The 13957-nt window shown below is 47.2% G+C and overlaps 1 long non-coding RNA gene across 1 annotated transcript in view; it reads right to left on the bottom strand.

Moving 5' to 3' along the window:
• Window positions 1-13957, bottom strand: part of LOC142586869 (uncharacterized) — a 51927-nt gene that overhangs the window by 17895 nt on the left and 20075 nt on the right. The window contains exons 2-3 of the long non-coding RNA XR_012829269.1: window positions 13022-13065; window positions 7263-7291 (exon numbers count right to left, since the gene is read on the bottom strand). This is a non-coding gene — a long non-coding RNA (uncharacterized LOC142586869). The remainder of the gene's footprint in view (window positions 1-7262; window positions 7292-13021; window positions 13066-13957) is intronic.

The following is a 13957-nucleotide window of genomic DNA, read 5'->3' as shown; positions in this document are numbered from 1 at the left end:
TGTTACCCAGTGTGTAGTAGTAGGGTGATCGCCCCACCCCAAATTTAAATTGGCCCACCCCTAAATTCCAAGTTGGCCCACACCGAAATTTCAAATTGACCCACTCCCAAAATTCATATTGGCCCACTACGAAACTTAAGCTGGGCTACCCCCAAATTTTAACTTGACCCACCCTCAAATAAAAGTTTGCCGACCCGCAAATTTCATACTCGCCCACCCGCAAATTTCATTTGGCCCAGCACACGCATCTTCTATGGAGGCCTATGTATCCCTATAGGCATGCATGAGTATGATTATATGGGTAATCTATGGGAGAAATTCGTTTTCAAGTGTTCGTTATTGTTTTCAAGCTACGAATCATCTACAATTAGGCAATTTTAATGACTAAATGTCTCAACTTCGCAAGTTTCGTTAACGTACTTACGTTAACGTTACGTTACGCACTTTCGTTAACGTACAAGGCATTTCACTTTTCGCTTGAAAGACTTTGCTGAGGTACTCGCGAACGAAATCTTACGTATTAAAAAGCGAGAGAGGGATGCAATCGGCAAGAGGTTGAAAACGGTGGCAACATGCAACGAGCACGCGTTGCCTTTCATGATTACCAACCTTATAAGCCCTATCTATTCATCGAAGTTATTTATGTTTTTCTGTTAATTAAGTACCGTCGCACATTCTGTAAACTAAATTATTTTTCTGCAAAAGAAACTAGCTCTATGTAAGCGCTTCTCTCATAATAGTCTCTGTCATGGCTTCGCTCATGCTTTTCGCTATAGCGTAGCATGTTATAATGCCGTGACATCATAGCATCCCCACCAAAACCGAGAACAGGCATGATGCACAATGTCTTTTGCGCCAAAGTTATTCGTATGCTACAAGATATGCCGATGTGAGTGGCTACATGCTACTACATACAACTTCGCTCTCAGCGCAAACTCTCATTACATTGCTCTATATACATTTATACTCCATTGTACATTTTTTTGTACATTACACAGCTCTATTGCTTGGCTAGGAGGCTGGACAGAGGTAGAGGCCGACGAAGTGGCCTCCGGTGATTCCTGGTTCCTTACCATAGAGTAATTTGCGTGCCATCCACGACAACCCCGAAGGAGGCCATTTTGGCTATCGAGCAACCTTACGTAAGGCACAAGAACGATTTTGGTGGCCTATAATCGATACGGATGTACTTTCATACGTCGCCAGCTATGAGGTGTGTCCACAATACAGACGGCGTACGGGAGGTTAACATGATTTACTTGTGCCCATTACGTCCCCTGAGGCGATTTTTCACACGCTGGGCACAGATCACATCGGGCTTATTCCAATCTCGGAATTGGTAATCGCTATATTACCTTCGCTATGGAGCACTTGCCCAAGTTCGTAGAGGCCCCTGCCGTGCCTTTGCCTGCCGCCAGCTATGTCATCAGATTCTTGCGGGACCGCTTCGAATACAGACGAGGTCTATAAAAAAAAGTTTAGCTCCGCCCAGTCGACGACCTTCCGCAGTCGCGAGCTCCGCACTTGCCCAAAAGAAGCTGGAGTTATGCATAACTTCGCATCTGCCCACCATCCCCAAGCTGTTGGCCTGGCGGAAAGGTCAAACCAGGATATACACGCTCGACCCACATTGTATTGCAAGAATCACAAACGAGGTGAAGCTGTTTGAAGAGACCATCTCCAAGCGGCTGCGCACGGAATGAACACGGCTTTACAGAGCCCTACGGGAACGTCCCCATACGGATCTCGTACGGCCAACTACTGAAACTTAGTGCTACATTCTGCTTGAACACACCTATAAAGGTTGGACGTTTCGTCGCACGAAGGTAACTTTGTCGCAATATGCGAACGGTGGCGCGCAGAAGGATTGCGCATGTGCAACATGCGCAATAACCACATTACGACCGACGCCACCATCCTGCCCCACAATACAATAAAGGTGACGAGGTTTGGGTACAACGAGCTGCACCGTCCTCTTCAAACAAATTGTGCGCAAAGTACGAAGGACATTTCCTTGATACCAAGCGCCTGGGGCAAACACTTGGGGAGTATGACCCACCACTTTTGACTCACGCGTAGACAACAGAAAGCGAACTAACTTTGTTGTGCATGTGTGGCGCATTATTAACTACATCCATCGACAGACGTAAGAAGACATCATGTGCTTTTTCTATAGGAGCAAACCAACCGCATCGTGGCCGAGTGTAGTGAAGAGTGGAACCTTGGCTCGGAGGCTGTCCAGAGAGAGGTGAAGGACAACGAAGTGGGAAATAGAACAGGTTGCCCAAGAAACGGGTGTTCTATCTCGTCTCTCACAATATATATATATATATTATATATATATATATATTGCGCAGGAAAGACACTGTACTCTGACGAAGGCTGGTCCACCAGCCCAAAACGTTAAGTAGTCTTCCAAAAAGTTCGTCGTCTCTTTCCTGCGTCGGTTAGTCGGGTCCTGCGTGCTGAACTTTCAAGAAAACCCCTATATATATATATATATATATATATATATATATATATATATATATATATTTATATATATATATATATATATATATATATATATATATATATATATATAATTGTGTTTTTGCGCATTGTTGCTACACATACTGTCCAAGGTGCAAGGTCACGAACTGTAAGTGCACTCTACGCAGGGCCCGCACAGCCCGAGTTCGGAAGGGACAGCGACGCCATGGAATCTTCCCAGTTGCGGGGTAAGTACTCATGCCTTGAACAACCAAGAAACGCGTGCCGGTGACATGCCTTGCAAGCTGTATGCCCATCCCTCATATGGCGCCCCGGTGCTACAGTCTGATATAGTGGCCTACGCTTCCGCCCTCGGCTCATTCTTCGTGCCTTCCGTTTTGTCTCTTTCCTCAGACGCTCTTACGCTCCAAATTTTACGTCAACGCTTTGCAAAAAACTTGTGACTTTGTTCTCCCGAGCTCGCATAACTAGTGGATACATTTACGGCTTTTAGTTTATTTTTTTCATGTACCACCACTGTTGGTTCCTTTTGCCCGCTTCTGCCTGTTATGGCCAGTCGCTTAACCATTTTTCAGTGTGGCTCGTGTACGCCATTTAGGTCACTGCTAATTTTCCCGTAATATTTTTATTTCCTTCATCGGTGAATAGAAGTGAGAGGATTCGGCGGCAGCTCAAATTTCCGGCTTTATACCTCCTCGCAATACCTCTCTTTCAGAACTTGACGGCCGCAAGCCGCCGATTGTATAATTCAATAAAAATTAAAGCAACATAGCAAACCTATGACGCTGCGAAGAATCGTACACCCAAGGAGTCAGCAAAGCTTGTCACACTTTTTCACCACGTCGACACATGGTGCCCTCTGGCTTCCGCGAGATCTCGCGGGCTGCGGCACGCACTCATTACGTGATATCTCCTCCTCATTTATGTAGCTGCTAAGCACATTCTACTCGCGAAGGGCGTTAATGCCTTCATCGCAGTAAACAGGAACTGAATTACGTATATTTCCTTTATTGTTGTTGTTTCTTTGTGTTCGTCTGTTTGTTTGTGGGCGTTTTTATTTTGTATGGCTTGTTGTTTCTGGATGTTCGAGTCTATACCACAGTGTTACATAAAGCAAATGAATTCCCGCAGTGTTGTCTTCGTGGTACTGCAGCCTGCCAGTAAAGAGAGGACCTTGCGAGGCAGCCATTGGGCGCGTCTTCTACAATGTCAACAGCGGAACCTGTGAAGACTTCTTGTACGGAGGTTGTGAAGGCAACCGCAACAACTTTCGCACCCGCGAGCAATGCCAGGCAGCCTGCCATCCACGCCGTGTGGCGCTTGCTCGTGCGTGAGACAACGCGCCATCGCACCACGGATAGAGCTATATTAGTGCAAGGCTCCGCGCATGTATCTAAGAGACAATAAGCACAGCAAGTAATGAATTAGCGGACACAAGATTGAATGAGCTCGTATCAGTTGCAAGCTAGATATGCATTCTGTTCTCGCGGTAGATAATTACCGGAGTACGCTACTGCTTCCCAAGCAAACAATTTGCTCCTTTGAGGGTGCTTGAACATTACATACTGGATAAGCTATGGTTAGTGCTTTTTGACAATTTGACAATTACGTCGCTTAAGACATCGCTCGCGAAAATGTTAAATGCGCTGACAAGTCTATGGTGACCTGAAGTGAAAATTTATCTTGAAAGGCGATGGACGAAAAAAGCACGCAATGTCCACAAACTACAGATAAAGCTACGTATATTCCAGGCACGGAATTCTTTGTAAAGTATACCATTGTCGGGGTTATTGGTGCAGACGCGTCTTCCAATTTGTACGTTATACCATAAAGCTTAAGCTTTATGGTGTAATGCACAAATTGGCAGCGATGAGTATACCCATGAGCTGTGAAGGATATAGAAGTTGTTTAGCAAAAGGTGGAATTGTTCAGAAACCATAATCGAAGACAAGACAAGCTTTCACACTTGCTCACAAAATATCTCGTGCGACCGATCAGCCAGCGTGAAAAAACTCTTCCTTTAGCTAGCATATTGATGCGAAAGCGTCAACTGGCTCATTCAGCCAAAAATACGTTTGACACCTCTTTTGTAGGAATGGGTAGAACACTAAAGTGAAACGTGTCTGCTCAGAAGCTGTTGCATGTTTATTGTGCGTGAAGAATTCAGTTGCAAAAGCATCAACGACACCCTACCACTGGACGGGAATCGTCGCCCATTGCCACAAAAGCGAAAGGTGTCGAACGACTCGCGACCGGGACACACTGCAATGCTTGCGCCGGACCACTCCGCAGCTCCGAGATAAACCACAGCCGCTCGTTCACATATCGTACAAGCAAAACCGAACGGTTTCTTAGTAAATCGCTTCGTGAACTTGCTGTCCTCTCAGGCGTAAGCTGCATGATTTGCGGGCCGGCGACCGTGTTGTAGGTTTGCTGTGCGCGCCGCGTCCTGTTGGCAAGCGGCGTCCGGCCGCACAGACTTCGCGCGGCTGACGAAATTGGGCGCGGCCTTGGAAACAAACGCGCGCTCCGAACAACGACCGCCGATCACACCCCTGGTCTGTAGACATTGCTGTCCTCAACCTACAAGCCAATTTTTATTACGTTGCATGCAGCAGGAAACCTGCAATCTGGCATAATAGATCACATGCTCTGTACTGCAGCTTTGGAAGCCCCGGATTTCTTTCTATTCCATTGAGGTGGTTGACAATTTTCCCTTACATGAACCTTCTGTCGACTTGCGGCCTTCTGCACAACTGGTTTGCCATATTGTACGCGCCTGTATTTCAAGTTGTCGAATAATTCGACCTTACTCTGTAATAAGCTAGCCTGCCAATTAGATGGTAGTGCGACCGCCCTACAAAAGCATTGGTTCCATGTTCAAATCCAGGTGCAGAATGTATTTTTCCTCAACTATGAAGCATTGTTTTTAGAGTGCTTCATGAGTTTCCTTTTGTGCTAGATGTTACAGTCGAGTTTATGGCAATTTATCCCTTTCATGAATTACTTCTGAGTACAAGCTCACACACAGTTGCACACCCTTCCAAATCATCGATGCAAATACTCTTTCAATGCCTGTCTCTTCGAAAAGGTATGGGTGGCGTCCACTTCAAATGTTACGAATATGGTAAAATGAACAGACGCAATTGATTGAATGGTGTTGACTAAACACAAGATCTCTGCGTCGTTGTGCCTGGCGGTTCCTCGGTACAAAGGGTGCTTCACCGGCAGACGTACAGCTTTTGGAGTGCTGTTAACCCTTCGTCGTCTTCTCATGGCAAGGGCGCTGTCAACTAAATCACCGTCAACTGAGACTAATGGTCACGTAATTATGTTTGTACATTCAGCTGTTCGACCAGCGAAAGCTGGCAAGCTGACCGCCACGGAGAGCGCACGAACTGGTGAAAGGATCCAACGTCGAGTACTTCTGTAGGAACTACTTCAACTTTAATTTCCAAAATTTTCACGTGATTGCCTCCTGCGTGGGGGCAATCGCGCGTTCGAGGCGGAGCCCGGCGGAAGGCTGCGACTTTATGGACAGGATTTGGTGAACGGTTCGACGACTGTGATCGGTCGAGAAGAAGAACAGTGAATACTCTCGACGACTGAAAGGGGAAAATTAACTGGATAAAAGGCACTACTCTAGTGTTCTGGGAGAGGCTCAGATATCAAAATGCTTTGACATGTAGTGGGTACTGGAGCCAACATTGCGATTCATTTAAATTTTTATATAAACCTTCTTTCCTCATCTCTTGGACACCGCAGCGGATCTCGCTTTCTCCTGACATCTGCAACGACACCAACCACTGAACCTTTGTGGCCGCTCGGACCCATTTACCTCACAACAGCGTATAAAACTGACATCTTCCTGATGATTCAAAATCAGACTTACTCCCATTTAACATCTGTGCATTTTGTAGATTTTCTCATGCAATAAAACTCCGTACTTTCTTTTTGAGACAAGCATTAAAAGTATAGCTCTCTATTTGACCATGCTTGTAGAAGCTGCGCAGGCCCTACATATCCTTATTCAAAGCTACAAAGTTTGTCATTTCTCAATATACATATTGAGTAAATCGCTTGGAGTGTTTTCTCACAACCATTTTGTGGCAATCTATTTTAATAAAATAGCTGCAAAAAGATCTATCCTTGTCTCAAGCTGTGGCATTCCCCCACCAGTTTTTACCTTGAGGTCATGGGTATGTCCTGCCTCCTCAGACCCATGTAATACGGTTGGTTTAAGATGTGTGTCCCTACATCCATAGGCGTCGACTAAGGGGCGGGGGGCGCTCCAGGGCCCGAGCCTCCACTGGAATTTTCAGGTAGGCAGAGCCCCTTCCCTCTGATGCCGAAGTCTACCCAATCCCATAAAGTGTCATTACCAGTGTTCTGATGCCCACATCATTTGAGGATTGTTTTCAGTTGCCTCCACCGTTTCACTAAAAATTCTATTGTTGCTAAAAGCTTACTTCTTCAGTATTGGCGAGAGCGTGCACGGCTTTTAATTCATATTTTCGCTTTATTTCTGCAAATCCTGACAATAGGAGGACAAGCGCGCATTGAGGTACCAGTGGCGGCTACGCCATTCGTAGTTTTACAATAAAACATATTTTTTAAATTCCACTGTGGACACCATGCACAGACAGAATATATGTAAATATAGACACTGGGAAAAGTATATTCTATTTTAAAAGAGGAGGAGCTTGCGAGCTAACAATTATTTGAAATGTTACCTAGAGAATCAATGTGCTGCTATATGTTCGCCTCACCTGAAATTGCTAGGCGGGCTTTCTTGACCCTGAAAGAAAAACACAGACATTAAGAGCACCATCGGCCAAGTATTTTTTCAACAACGGCATGTAAAATTCACGTGAATTATATGAGTCTTTGTATTAATCCTTTTACCAAGAGGCAATGCTAACGGCTCATAAAAAACCTCTTCTAATAATTTGGTACATCTATTAGGGATCCAATCATCGCCACTTGCATGCAGGGGAGGAGGAATAAACTTTTATTGTAGAACCAGCACTTTATGATGGCCGGGCCTAAGCCTCCCACGAAGGGACGTCGAGGGCTTGCCTCGCCGCCGCCTCGCGGGCGTGCTGGGTCGCCCAGGTTTGGTCGTCAAAGGGCGGAGCTCCGCAGAGCCTCATGCAACCTCGACGAGAGAGTCGTGGTGTTAGTCTGGGTGTACTGTGCTGGGCACTCCCATAGCATATGCGGAAGCGTAGCCGGGTGAATTCCACAGCACCGGCAGTTGGGGGTAGTGTAGACGTCCGGAAATATAAGGTGGAGGCGGGCGGGTGAAGGGTACGTGTTTGTTTGTAGTAGGCGCAGGGTGGTAGCCTGCGCCCGGCTGAACTTTGGGTGAGGTGGGCGGAAGATTCGGCGACTGAGGTGAAAGGCCTTAACGAGATCGTTATAAGTTGTCAGACTGTCCCTGGTGTCAAACTCATCTCCAGTGACTCCGGCGCGGCTGGCTAGACCTCGCGCAAAGGAGTGGGTGACCTCATTGAGATTGGGGAGGTGTGGGTGGACAGGGCCCGCATGGGTCGGGATCCATGTTAGGGAGATTATGCTGTCTTTAGAGTGTGGTGCCTGGCAGAGGATGCGAAGAGCTTGGGGAGAAATACGGCCTTTGCTGAAGTTAGTAACGGCTGAGCGAGAGTCACACACTATGGTGTGACAGGTGGGATCTAAAGTGGCCAGGGCGATGGCCACTTCTTCAGCCGTCTCAGAAGTGGGGGTAGTGACGCTGCAGGCGTGGTGTAGGGCTCCATCGCGTGTGGCGACGGCCACAAATCGTGTGCCATGGGAGTATTGGGCTGCATCAACAAATGTGACGCCAGGTACCTGGGCAAGGGCTTTTATGATAGCTCCGGCCCGAGCTTGGCGCCGGGCCCTGTTATATTCAGGGTGCACATTTCTAGGGATAGGGTCTATGTAGATCCAACTACGGATGTCCGTCGGGATCGGTTGTTTGGGGCCCTGTTGCTGATGGTACGTGAAGCCAAGCGTGGACAGAATAAAGCGCCCCGTTTCAGTAAGGGTGAGCCGTTCAAGCTGAGAGCGTTGTTGGGCTTCAATGAGTTCGGAAAGGTTGTTGTGAACTGCCAGTTGGTTGAAGAGTTCAGTGCTGGTGCAATGCGGGAGCCCAAGTGCTTGCTTGTAGACCCCTCGTATGAGGGTGTCGAGCTTGTTTTGCTCAGCCCGGTACCAGTTGAGGTACGCAGCAACGTACGTAATGTGGCATATGACAAAGGATTGGACGAGTCGGAGGAAGCTTTCTTCTTTGAGTCCTCCTCGTCGGTTAGATATACGTTTAAGAAGTCGTAGGGTGTTTTGCGATTGGGCACATATCTTGTTGAGAGCCAAGGCGTTGGAGCCGTTGGTAGAGATGGTGAGACCGAGAACCCGGATACTAGGGACGTGTGGGATAGGACTGCCATCTTGAAGGCGTAGGGTGATGGCGTCACAGGGTCGGTGATCAGATTGGTGTTTGGGAGGGCGACCCCGCTGAATGGGCTTGTATAACAGAAGCTCCGATTTAGTCGGCGAACAGCACAGTCCGGTCCCTTGGAGATAGGCTTCAACCGTGTCAATCGCCGTTTGGAGGGCTGATTCCACTTGACCATCACTGCCTCGGCACGACCAGATGGTGATGTCGTCGGCGTAGATGGTATGCTTGATATTGTCGACTTGCTTTAGGTGCGTGGCAAGGCCAATCATGACTAAGTTAAAGAGCATGGGAGAGATAACTGAACCTTGCGGGGTGCCTTTGCTGCCAAGGGGAAGCTGGTCTGATCGTAAATCCCCGGCCGAGAGGGTAGCCGTGCGAGTGGAGAGAAAGTCACGGATGTAATTGTAGGCTCGCTCTCCCATGTGGAGGTTGGAGACCTGGTCAAGGATAGCTGCATGGGAAATGTTATCAAAGGCTTGAGCAGAGCTCATAAATTTTGTCGCGAGCTCTCGTAACAAAGGACTGAAGGTGGGGGAATGGCAAAAAGACGGAGGGTAGAGAAAGAGGACGACGACGTTCGGCGGGCTACCTTTGGACCGCTTTCAGGACCAACGCCAACCGTGTCCCTTCATCCGCCTTGCATTTTTAAGTAAACGGTTCGCGCGTTACATTTGGAGGAGCTGTGCCGGGTAATACCCCCTACCGACAACGGAGCCGTCGGTACAAGTCCTTCGTAGAAGGCGCCGCCTCGCCGGACTTTTGCCCTCGGCAACCATCATGCCTCGAGATGAAGATGCTCCCAGTACTTCCGGAAGGACCAGCCCTGATGTATCACTGCTGAGAACCACGTGCGTTCTCCGCAAAGACAGGGGAAGATGTCAAGTGGCTCATCTATTATGAACGGATAAGGCAGTACAATCATTGTAACGTTGCCTCCCAACTAGGGAACTCTACTTTCTTTTTGACCGACACGGCGATGCTTTGGTATGACAACCACGCGGACGCACTAACTACCTGGGCCTGTTTCGTTGAAAAGATAAAGAACTGTTTTAGCGATTCGCTAAAAAGAAACAAGTGGAATTAACGTTAGCTAAGCGAGCTCAGGTCGCCGGAGAGACACGCACCACATTCATCCAGGAATTTCTGAAAGTGTGCGAGACCGTAAAAGCTCGAATGCCAGAAGAAGATGAGGTGGAACACCTTCTAAATGGAATCGCGGAAGACGTATAGATCTTCATCATTGGAAAATACAACTTGGAAACCGTATCAGACGTGATACGGCATTGCCGTACCTTCGAAACACTGAAGACTCGTCGAATTACGCCGAAATTTGGAAGGCTAGCGAAAGTGACGACTGGGGCCAGTGTGGACACGAGTTCTACAACAGACTTATCATCCACCATTCGTCAGATTGTTCGTGAGGAGCTCCTTTGACACGAAGAACAAGCACGTTGTGTGGCGCCGCATTACAGCTCCTGCGCTTTCCGAGACGCCGTTTGTGCAACCCCCTCGATTCCTTGGCAGCACTCGATAAACGCTGCGGATTTCCCCAGCTACATAGATGGCCCTCTTATGACCAGAGCGCACCATCTTGTAACGATTCTTTTGACCAAAGCCTTGACTAGCGCCCACGCTACGTTCTTTCTCGACGACCAGTCCCTGCGCATGACTTACAAGGCGAGCATATTCGTTACTCTCCACGCACGGCCGTGGTAGAACATTGTCATCAGCATTCCGAAGTTCACCCTATGCCAGTAAACTATAGCTGTCGCACACCAGGTCACATAGCCAGGTATTGTAAGCAACGCCGACCAACGTGCTACGGGCAATCCATGCCGTCTAGGTGGCACAGTGGTCGCAGCTTGGACACACAGCGGCCAGGGAACCCCACTCTAGGAGGCCACTTCCGAGAAGACAGGCCACGTAATTCCACCCTAGGTAGTTACTTGGGAGAAGGAGGAAGCCGCAACTGTTCGCCTGGTTTCGATCGCACTCTGTCAGGACCACCAGCTTTCCGAGAGGACCGATCACCGTCTCCTTGGCGGCGCATTACGTCATCACCTCCATGGTATCGCTTCATGTCACCCCCGCCGGAATACTAGCCAGCGCGGCCGATGGAGGTGAGGTCGCCGGAATGCCATTGCTGCCGACTGATATGCATCCATCTATTTTTATGCTAAAGGATAGGGTTCGTGTGCTTATTGACGATGTCTCCACTATGGTTTTAGTCGATAGGGGCGCAAATGTTTCTTTTATGAGTATGCTGTTTAAAAGCCTTCTGGCACGCAAGGTTATGTCTTGTTGGGACCAGAGCACTAGTTTTCGTGGAGTGAGCGGTTGGCGTTTGCAATGTGGATGTGTCCTTGAGCGGCCGAATTTTTAACCCTGAGTTTACTGTTCTTTCTCGTTCCACTCACGATGTCATTTTAGAAATAGACTTTTTGCAATTGTGTGGTGCCAATGTTGACTTCCGAACAGGCGAAATCAGTGTGGGCTGGAGTGTTACATCAGGAATCTTGGAAGACTCGCCCAGCCAACAAAGTGTGTTTTGCGTTTCTGAGCATACAGTTGTACCCGCTTTATCGGCGATCCGAGTTTCGGTTGTTTATTGAATTTGGAAGCCGTTTGATGTTGCAATGGATCCTGTACATGTGAACAGGCTAAATAAATGTGTTGGTTCCGAATTACATGGTATCGGTGCGGAATGAATGCACAGGGCTGTGAGTGATAAATTGTTCAACTGAACTGACGGTGCAGCCTCAAGGCCTAAAGCTTGCCACATTTCCAGAAGACTCGCCGATACCCATGGCAGTGCTTACAGTACTTGCGGACACAGGAGAAGCCGGTAACATGCGCTCTCTGGCCTCAAAGAACCTTTGCATGGTCGCTAAATCACTCAGTGACCATAAGCGTGAGGGGTTGGTGGCCCACTTTGCAAAATGCTCCTCAGTATTCAACTTCGCGCAGAAAGACAGCCCGCCATCGATCCCTGCGTCTAGAACTCTTCACCGCATCAACACAGCGTCTACCCAACCGATCCGACAAAACCCCTATTGTGTGTTGCAAGATTATCGCAAGATAATCAGCGATCAATTTGAAAAAAGGCTAGCCAAAGGAGTAATCCAAGAATCAGCTAGCCCTTGGGCAGCACCAGTGATATTTGTGAAAAAGAAAGAAGGTACAGGGCGATTCTGCGTTGATTACCGACGCCTAAACGCCGTTACTAAAAAAGACGTGTACCCGCTTCCCCGAATTGACGACGCGATCGATTGCCTCATGGCGGCCTTTTACTTCTCTTCTGTTGATCTGCAGTTTGAAAATTCAAATGCACAGTGACGATAAGAAATAAAACAGCATTTATAACACCTGACGGATTATTTGAATTTAACGTCATGCCTTTCGGGCTGTGCAACGCTCCCGCAACGTTCGAAGGGTTCATGGACACTATACTGTGCGGCTTTAAATGGGAGGTTTGCATTTGCTACCTGGACGACGTTGTGATCTTCGGGCGAACGTTTAGTGAGCCTAACAAGCCCCAGGAGTGGCTGCTCAACTGCTTGGAGAAAGCCGACTTTGTCCTGAATTCAAAGTGCCATTTTGGTGAATGACAAGCTCTTGAGCTGGGATGTCGGGTTGATAAATGCGGCATACGACCAGATCCAGAAAAGACTTCGGCTGTCGAGGCATTTAAATACCTCACGGTGTCAAGCAGCTACGAAGCTTTTTTGGCTTATGCTCCTATGTTCGCCAATATATTCCTAAATTTGCCGACGTGGCCAATCCTCTTACACGCATTCTCCAGAAATAAGGAACGTCTTTCTGGAGAAAATGTGATATATATATATATATATATATATATATATATATATATATATATATATATATATATATATATATATATATATATATATATACACCCACATGGATGGGGCTCGGAAAGCTGGTTGATCCCTAGCCGCCGCCGCCCAGAAAAATGAAAACCTTCCGTCTATGCCTGCATTTCTCTCTCGCACATGTCTTTTTACAGTAGTGATGGGAGCCTAAAGAAGTATTCATTGATGCACTCACGTCTCCCGCAGCAGACAGTTGCGGCATCTTACTCCTGCATACGCCTGTAATGCGAGAAGATGAGCACAGTGTAGTGCTTGTACCATTCGTGTCTCTGGTACCAAAAAAAGATATTGCTACGCCTATTTTTCATATGAGAACCCATCCACAACTCATAAGCTGCTATAACCACTGTACTGTGGCTAACGTTTGTCGCACTCTTTGTCGCCCTCACCTGTTGTTTCAAACTTCTATAAGACAGCCAACCTTTTTAAAGTTAATATATTTTATTATTATTCGTTATTCGCCTCCTTTTCGATCATGCATTCGGAAACGCACATTTACAGACAACTGCAGCTTTAGGAGATGATTTGCATTCTGAGGCAGAAGTGTTCCATTGGTTTCAAGAAGCATCTACATATGTAAATAATTTATTTTTATTTATTTTTCCTGCGTTTATTTTTTGTTTAGTTTTACAAGCCAGCAAATTAGTATGTATAAGTATGCTATTAAATATAACATTAATGGGGCTGCTTGTCTAAAACTTTCCTGATGACGTCGTGTGGGGAGCCAATCGGATTGCTCACTTGAGTGACATCACTCACCCGTTCTACATAAGATGAGCGAAGACAGCTGACAACAAAGGAAGTGGGGATGCTGTGATCTCTAACAATGCATATGTTCAGAACCCAAGAATAATTTATCCAGTTTACGCAGAGCACTTAAATATGGCTTTTGATAATCAGACGAACCTACCCTACGAACTCGATGCATTTGTACGCAACCTTCAAAATCGTTTCGGCGTCTCTTTAACCCTGCGGGTTGCCTCATACAAACAAGTGTAGATGCATAGAGCTTAATGAAGAAACAATGACATAATGCTTCATCATTGTGTCCTCCTTCCAATAAAATTATTAGGTGCTAATGTCCAGGAATCTATGACACCCTGCTTCTTGA

The sequence above is a fragment of the Dermacentor variabilis genome, chromosome 7 (genome assembly GCF_050947875.1).
Source record: "Dermacentor variabilis isolate Ectoservices chromosome 7, ASM5094787v1, whole genome shotgun sequence".
Classification (NCBI taxonomy): domain Eukaryota; kingdom Metazoa; phylum Arthropoda; class Arachnida; order Ixodida; family Ixodidae; genus Dermacentor; species Dermacentor variabilis.
The sequence above is the reverse complement of the archived record's forward strand: the minus strand, read 5'-3'. Positions and strand labels throughout refer to the sequence as shown.